An 8,654-nucleotide genomic window follows, 5' to 3' on the forward strand; every position below is an offset into this window, starting at 1 on the left:
TCTTGCACTTGTGATCATGAAACATTTCATTGCATTAATAGTTCAAAGGCCAATTTTAGCTACCTTGCAAGACATGCTTAAAATCATGATCAACATAACAACATGATCAAAGCAGCTTGGAGTAAGAGCCAACCAATTCCACAATCAGTTATGCATTAAATAGCAAAAATTGCTTAGAGCATGAAAAGAGGTAATGCTCGGAATGTAGAAGAACAAAAGTTATAACTGCATGCCTTAAGTTCAAATCAACCAGGCGGATGAAGCAAACAAAACTGTTTATTTTTTCTTTGTACTAGCCAGATAAATTAGAGTAGAGGAAGGAATGTCTTAATCATAATTAAAAATATGAGAAGAAGTGATACTCTTAATTAAGATTAATTCTCAATCACGTCAGAAAAAGAGAAAGGGGTTTATTTGCGAACATACAAGGTCATCCAATTGATTCAAAGCAATCATGTGGTGTTCAAACGATATATAGCTTCTTTTTTTCTTTTTTGAAATAAAATACATTTCATAAATCAAATAGTGAGCTTTTAGCCAATACAAGATGATAAATACAACTTGCTATAGAGTCAACATCCAAGCACTCGGATGTGAGAGTCGACACAGCTTCCCTTGCAAGTGTGTGTGCCACCTCCATTTGCTTCCCGTTTGACATGCCTTATTTTCCAAGAGTAACTGTCAAGTGCCCCACGAATTATAGAAATTAGGCATCTGAATGGGCCATCGTTTTCCTTTTGGTTTAAAAAAGCTTCAACTGTTGAGTACTGTGGAGTCTGGTCCACACTGCTCGAGCGGAGGCATTGACCGCTCGAGCGAAATCAGGTAGAGTCGAACGCTCGACGTCAGCTCGACAGTGAGCTCGAGCGGGAGGAGTTCGCTCGAGCGGAGGCATTGGTCGCTCGAGCAAAGTCAGGCAGAGTCGAACGCTCAACGTCAGCTCGACAGTGAGCTCGAGCGGGACGCGGAAGGGAAGTTCGCTTGACGCGCGCTCTACGCGCCGCTCGAGCGAACATGCGATTTAGGGATTCCGCCGTTTGAACTATATATATGATTTTTGACTCTTATGTCTGTGTACTGTAGACACAAAAACACTGTGGATGAACAGTGTTGAGATCCATCTTTTAGTGTGATATTCCTCAATAATAAAATCCTCTGCAGCTCCCGTGGACGTAGGCAATTTGCCGAACCACGTACATCTTGTGTCATGTGTGATTGTTTTTCTCGTTCGTTGTTATTTTAATTCATTGTCATCGTTTTTCACAACAATTGGTATCAGAGCCAGGTTCGGGTCTGAGGAGAAACGATGGCTGAAGATGAATTGAAGGTATCGGGGATCGAGAAGTTTGATGGCACGGATTTTGGATACTGGATGATGCAGATAGAGGACTACCTCTATGGGAAGAAACTTCATCTTCCACTATTGGGGCAACAACCGGAAAAGATGGATGATGCTAGTTGGAATCTGTTGGATCGACAGGTTCTGGGGGTTATTCGATTAACCTTGTCGAGATCCGTTGCACACAACGTCATCAAGGAGAAGACGACTGCGGATCTCATGGCGGCTTTATCAGGTATGTATGAAAAGCCGTCAGCGAATAACTAGGTACATCTGATGAAAAAGTTATTCAATTTGAAAATGGCAGATAGTACGTCTGTTGCACAACATCTGAATGATTTTAATACTATCACAAATCAATTTTCGTCTGTTGAAATTGAATTTGATGATGAGATACGTGCACTGATACTATTGGCTTCATTGCCAAATAGTTGGGAAGCCATGAGAATGGCTATTAGTAATTCTGCTGGTAAAACTAAACTGAAATATGATGATATTCGTGATTTGATTTTGGCTGAGGAGGTGCTCAGGAAAGATTCAGGCGAGACCTCAGGTTTGAGTTCAGCCCTAAATGTTGATTCTCGAGGGAGATCACATGACAGGAACTCAAACAGAGGAAGATCAAAATCAAAGTACAGGGGCAAGAGCAAGTCGAGGCCTGGTCAGCAGGCAACTTGCTGGAATTGTGGCAAAGCTGGCCACATAAAGAAAAACTGCAAAAACCCCAAGAAGACGGATAATGATAGTGCTAATGTGGTAACTGAAGAAGTACAGGATGCACTATTGCTTGCAGTTCATAGTCCAGTTGATGACTGGATACTGGATTCAGGGGCTTCCTTCCATACATCTTCCCACCGGGAACTAATGCAGAATTATGTTGCAGGTGATTTTGGGAAAGTATACTTGGCTGATGGTGAGCCTTTGAACGTAGTGGGGATGGGAGACATTGACATTGCACTCCCTGGCAAGAACAAATGGACCTTGCAAAAGGTCAGGCACATTTCTGAGTTGAAGAAGAACCTCATTTCTGTTGGGCAGCTTGATGAGTGTGGTCATTCAGTGGTGTTCTCAGATAGCACCTGGAAGGTCACAAAAGGGGCATTGGTACTAGCTCGGGGTAAGAAAACTGGTACATTATATATGACTACTGGTTTAATTCACTATTGCTACTACCGTTGCAGAGAGCACAGCAGATTTGTGGCATTGTAGGCTTGGCCATATGAGTCAGAAGGGCATGACGGAACTTCTGTCTAGAGGCAAGCTACCAGAACTGAAGACAGTTGATCTCAGTATGTGTGAGAGTTGTGTTATGGGGAAACAAAAGAAGGTCAGCTTCTTGAAAAGTGGCAAGATACCAAAGACAGGAAGACTTGATCTTGTGCACACAGATGTGTGGGGTCCTTCCCCAGTTGCATCTCTTGGAGGTTCTCGCTACTATGTTACGTTCATTGATGACCATAGCAGGAAGGTATGGATTTATTTTTTGAAACATAAGTCTGAAGTATTTAATGTTTTCAAAATTTGGAAAGCCATGGTTGAGACAGAGATAGGCTTGAAACTGAAGTGTTTGAGGTCTGATAATGGTGGTGAGTATGTTGATGGCGGGTTCAAGGAGTATTGTGCAGCTCTGGGTATCAGAATGGAGAAGACCATTCCTAGGACACCACAGCAAAATGGAGTTGTTGAGCGTATGATCAGGACTATTAATGAGCGTGCTAGAAGCATGAGGTTGCACGCTGGACTACCACCCACTTTCTGGGCAGATGCAGTCAGCACTGCCGTTTATTTGATAAACAGAGGGCCATCAGTTCCACTGGATTGTGGATTGCCTGAGGAGGTTTGGAGCGGGAAAGAGGTTAAGTTTTCTCACCTTAAAACCTTTGGTTGTCTTTCTTATGTGCTTGTTGATTCTGATGCTCGTAGTAAGCTTGAGGCTAAGTCAAAGAAATGCTATTTCATTGGCTATGGAGACGAGGCATTTGGCTATCGTTTCTGGGATGATCAGGGTCGGAAAATCATAAGAAGCAGGAATGTGTTTTTCAATGAGAAAATGATGTACAAGGATAAGTCGAGTACAGTTTCTGCAGTAGCTCCTCAGGAGTCCCAGTTTGTAGGATTGGATGACCTACCAGAGGTCACAGTGCAGTGTAGAGATGTGAGTGACGGGGAGAGTGAGTCTAGTGCACCCATTCCTATTATTCCGCAGGCAGTTTCAGAACCGTCTACTCCTACAGTTGCAGTTCGCAGGTCAGTTAGGATTATACATCCTCCACAGCGTTTCTCACCTATTTTGAATTACATTCTGTTGACAGATGGTGGAGAACTGCAGAGTTATGAAGAAACCTTGCAAGATGAGAATTCTAGCAAGTGGGAGCTGGCCATGAAAGACGAGATGGATTCCTTGCTAGGGAATCAGACATGGGAGTTGACAGAACTTCCATCAGGGAAGAAGGCATTACACAACAAGTGGGTGTACCGGGTGAAAACTGAGCATGACGGCAGTAAGAGGTACAAGGCTAGACTTGTTGTAAAAGGCTTTCAGCAAAAGCAGGGTATTGATTACTCTGAGATCTTTTCTCCTATGGTAAAGATCACAACTATCAGGATGGTACTGGCTATGATTGCTACTGAAGATCTATTTCTTGAGCAGTTAGATGTGAAGACAGCTTTTCTTCATGGAGACCTTGAAGAAGACATCTACATGCACCAGCCTGAGGGGTTTGTGGTACAGGGAAAGGAAGGTTCAGTTTGCAGACTGAAGAAGATCTTGTATGGCCTGAAGCAAGCTCCTAGACAGTGGTACAAGAAATTTGACAACTTCATGCACAGTGCAGGGTATATTAGATGTCAGGCAGATCACTGTTGCTATGTTAGGCATTTTGACAATTCTTACATTATTTTGCTGTTGTATGTGGATGACATGCTTATTTCAGGGGCTAGTATTGATGAGATCAATAATCTGAAGAAGCAGATGTCAGAGCACTTTGCAATGAAGGATTTGGGAGCTGCAAAGCAAATCCTTGGTATGAGAATTGTCAGAGACAAAGTCAGAGGTACGTTGAGACTCTCACAGGCTGAGTATTTGAAAAAGGTACTCAGCAGGTTCAATATGGATAAGGCCAAACCAGTTGACACACCCTTGGGAAGTCACTTCAGACTCAGCAAGAATCAGTCACCAGAGTCAGAGGAGGAACAAGATTACATGAGTAAGGTTCCTTATGCCTCAGCTATTGGTTCACTTATGTATGCTATGGTTTGCACAAGACCGGATATTGCCCATGCAGTAGGAGTTGTGAGTAGATACATGAGTAACCCAGGAAAGCAATATTGGGAAGCAGTGAAGTGGATTTTGAGGTACCTAAAGGGTTCCTCAGAAACCTGTTTATGTTTCTCTGGAGAGAGCTTGGAGGTGCAGGGCTATGTTGATGCTGATTTAGCTGGAGATATTGACAGCAGAAAGAGTACCATGGGCTTTGTTTATACACTTGGTGGTACTGTAGTGTCATGGGGTTCTAATCTACAGAAAACAGTTTCTTTGTCTACAACAGAAGCTGAGTATATTGCAGTGTCAGAGGCTGCAAAGGAGATGGTATGGCTACAAGGCTTCTTGGAAGAATTGGGTAAGAAGAATCAGAAAGGCACACTCTCTACAGTGACAGTCAGAGTGCCATATTCCTTGCCAAGAATCCAGCATTCCATTCCAGGACCAAGCACATTCAGATCAGGTATCACTTCATACGGTCCTTGTTAGATGATGGACAGTTGTTACTTGAGAAGATTTGTGGAAGCAAGAACCTTGCTGATATATTGACAAAGGGTGTTACGCTTGAGAAACTGAAGTTGTGCGCAACTTCAGTTGGTCTTCTAGAATGAAGACAGGAGCAGTGAGTTGCAGAGGTGGAGGATATCATGTTTGAGGAAGACGGAGATACAGCGAGTGTACCAGTCTCCAAGTGGGAGAATTGTTGAGTACTGTGGAATCTGGTCCACACAGCTCGAGCGGAGGCATTGGCCGCTCGAGCAAAGTCAGGCAGAGTTGAACGCTCGACGTCAGCTCGACAGTGAGCTCGAGCGGGAGGAGTTCGCTCGAGCGGAGGCATTGGTCGCTCGAGCGACGTCAGCTCGACAGTGAGCTCGAGCGGGACGCGGAAGGGAAGTTCGTTCGACGCGCGCTCGACACGCCGCTCGAGCGAACATGCGATTTTTTACTCTTATGTCTATGTACTGTAGACACGAAAACACTGTGGATGAATAGTGTTGAGATCCATCTTGTAGTGTGACATTCCTCAATAATAAAATCCTCTGCAGCTCCCGTGGACGTAGGCAATTTGCTGAACCACGTACATCTTGTGTCGTGTGTGATTGAGTGTGTGATTGTTTTTCTCGTTCGTTGTTATTTTAATTCATTGTCATCGTTTTTCACAACATCAACAACTTTCAGGCACTACAAGAAAATGTCATTTTTATGGCCAAAAAGTTATGCGAGGAGCAACAATTGGACGGCAGAGCTATTTTCAATTGTAACCGTGTTTTTGTTCTGGCGAGCGAAAAAAAAAATCACCGCTAAAAAGACCTCATGTGACGAGTTTTCACAAACGCAAAAGGTTATTATAAAAACCTCGCGGCTTTTCTCCCTAGCAAGTTTCTTTCCCCACCCCCCTATTTCTTTTTCTTCTCCCCCCCCCCCCCCCCCCCGTTTCTTTTCCCCTGACTCAATACACCATCTCTATTCTCAGTGAGTTTGTTACCCGCCCTTCCCAAGCCCTGCCTACTGTCGTGTCGTCGCCACCTCATCAAGGAGGTGAGTCTCTCAATCCTCCGTCTGCCTCGCTTTCTCTATCTTCATGTGTATGTGCGCCTCTCTCTCTCTCTCTCTCTCTCTCTCTCTCTCTCTCTCTCTCTCTCTCTCTCTCTCTCTCTCGGTTCCATCTTCTTATGTGGGGAATCTCGACCGGAGCGTGGATGAGGGGCTGCTACCTAATGAATGGCTCTGTGTTCTTCAATTTTTTTCCCTCCCATTTTAGGTAAATGTATTGCAAGCATGCTATCTGAGCATAGTTTTATTGCCTTCATCTCTGTTTGTTTTGATTTTGTAGATTTGGAGTTCCTGTGTGTTTGGGTAAATTTTTTTTTTAGTCATTTTTGGGATATTCAGGTGTGTTTGGCGTTGAGTTACTTTAGATGTTTTTAGCTCTCCCCATCTAAAAATCTGGTGTTTTTCCTTCCAAGTCTTCTAAATTGTAATGCATTTTTGCGGAGTTACTTCAAATTTCTCAAACCATTGATGTATTACAGAGTGTTGGGTTCATAGGACTGGGAAATATGGGCTTCAGAATGGTGAATAATCTAATAAAGGTAGGATACAAAGTGGCTGTTCATGACATGTAATGTTTTTATTTAAAAAAAAAAAAACTTCTTCATGACTTGTGAGAAAAAAAAGTAATCAGATTTCAATTGATTATTTCATTAGTTTTGCATTTCGAAATGAGAATGATTCACTTAGTGTAAATTGAATTGATTCTATATACGTGGAGGCCAATGAACTTGTAGTTCATACCAATTAAGACCTTTCAAGTGTGATATTAGCTAATTTGGGATATTTGATTGTTTTTAGAAACTCTAATGTCTTAAAGAAGTTCTCTGACTTGGGGGTTTCCACAAAAGAAATACCTTTGAAGTTATTTTACACACATGACTTTTTCAAATTGAAGAAAACAATTGGACTTGGTACCAAGGTAAAACTTTTTCAGCTGTTTGCACTTTTCTAACTTGAAGCATGTTATTATTTTTATTGTATGTAATGGTACAGATATGTCCAACTTCTTTAATAACAATCGTACTAATGTTCAGCAGGTTAGTTCAATGTAAGGCTACAAGTTTTGATTGAATATGATCTAATAAAAAACTTGTCTTTTGCTAGGATATTCACATGAAATGGTAGTGGAGTTGGAAGGAATTGGTGGTGGTGGAAAGATACAGCTAGAGGCTTGTTCCTTAACTATAGTTACTTTTAGTTGTTCCTTTGTGCTTTTGAAATCAGTTTCTTATTGAGTGATTGTTGTCTTAGGAATCAGATAATGGCAAGAACTTGGTTGGCTCAAAGATTAAGGTTTTCATGTAGCTCTCTCTCTCTCTCTCTCTCTCTCTCTCTCTCTCTCTCTCTCTCTCTCTCTCTCTCTCTCTCTCTCTCTCTCTCTCGGGACAGAAGAAAGGAAAACAGTAAGTGTAGATCACATATGGGTGTCCCTAAGTTTAGTATGTTTGCATGCAATTACAAATAAGGTATTTATTTTAGTCATATACACCGAAATTTCTAGTACCCAAGATAGCATGTCACTTTGTATGGTTTATCTGCTTCTTCAGTAATGATTTTTGCAGTATCTCTACATAGATTGTTTATTCTTGAAATCATTCTACCAAATGACAGTCTTTCAAGGGTCTGCCAAATATTCAATGTATTCATTATATTACTCAATTGATTAAATAGTTGAAGCGTTAGATTCACATCAGCAAGTTGTTTCTTTGACTACAGTTATTCTCTTTTGCTAAGACACACAACAAAGGAAGCAATTGCTGCATGCATAGAGGCAATTGAACCAGCTCGGGCTGCATTGACATCTCAGTTGTGGAACACAGTGATAAATGATCTCATGGAAGGTTTAACAAAACATGGTTGGTTTACAGAACTTGATATTGCTGGTGAACCACCTCCTGTGAGATTTTCTTTGATGGAATGGATCAAGCAAGCCAAGGAAGTTCAAGCAATGGTTTTTATTGCAAGTTTTGATTACCATCCATTTATTTTCTAGTGGAGGAATATTACATTTGTTTCTTTTTCTTTGAGTCTCAAAAACATGATAGCTTACTACTAATTTTTTATGCATGGATTTGGTGTTATTTTTTTTAAATGAAAAAATCACCTTTAATAAAATATACTACTCTGAACACAGCTAATATGTGGAATGGACATCGTCTTCTTTGCACTCACTCTTTTTGAAGTTTATCTTTTATTATTTGTAGTGCATGGAGGTATTGGTGAAGATGGTACACTTTAGGCTTTGTTGGAAGCTGAAGGGTTTCTTATACAACTTTTATCTTACAAATCAACTGTTTTAAGAGGATTGTATGTTCTCCCAGTACCGATTGCTCATTTCTTTCTTTCTTTCTTTCCAATTGAAGGCCTTGGAGTGATTGCTTTGAAGACTTGTATGGAAAAAGTTGCAACATCTAATTCTCTTTACATATTTTAAGTTGCCGTGGCTATATGTGAAACCCATATGTGCACATTATAGTTTTGATGTTGTTTCTTTTATCA

At 41.3% G+C, this 8,654-nt stretch overlaps 1 long non-coding RNA gene across 1 annotated transcript; it reads left to right on the plus strand.

Moving 5' to 3' along the window:
* Window positions 1–6,059: 6,059 nt before the first annotated feature.
* LOC122317115 lies at window positions 6,060–8,337 on the plus strand. Its single transcript, XR_006244378.1, has 3 exons — window positions 6,060–6,369; window positions 7,260–7,448; window positions 7,872–8,337. It is a non-coding gene; the product is annotated as an uncharacterized LOC122317115 (long non-coding RNA).
* Window positions 8,338–8,654: the final 317 nt, after the last annotated feature.

Source organism: Carya illinoinensis, chromosome 7 (genome assembly GCF_018687715.1).
Source record: "Carya illinoinensis cultivar Pawnee chromosome 7, C.illinoinensisPawnee_v1, whole genome shotgun sequence".
NCBI lineage: Eukaryota > Viridiplantae > Streptophyta > Magnoliopsida > Fagales > Juglandaceae > Carya > Carya illinoinensis.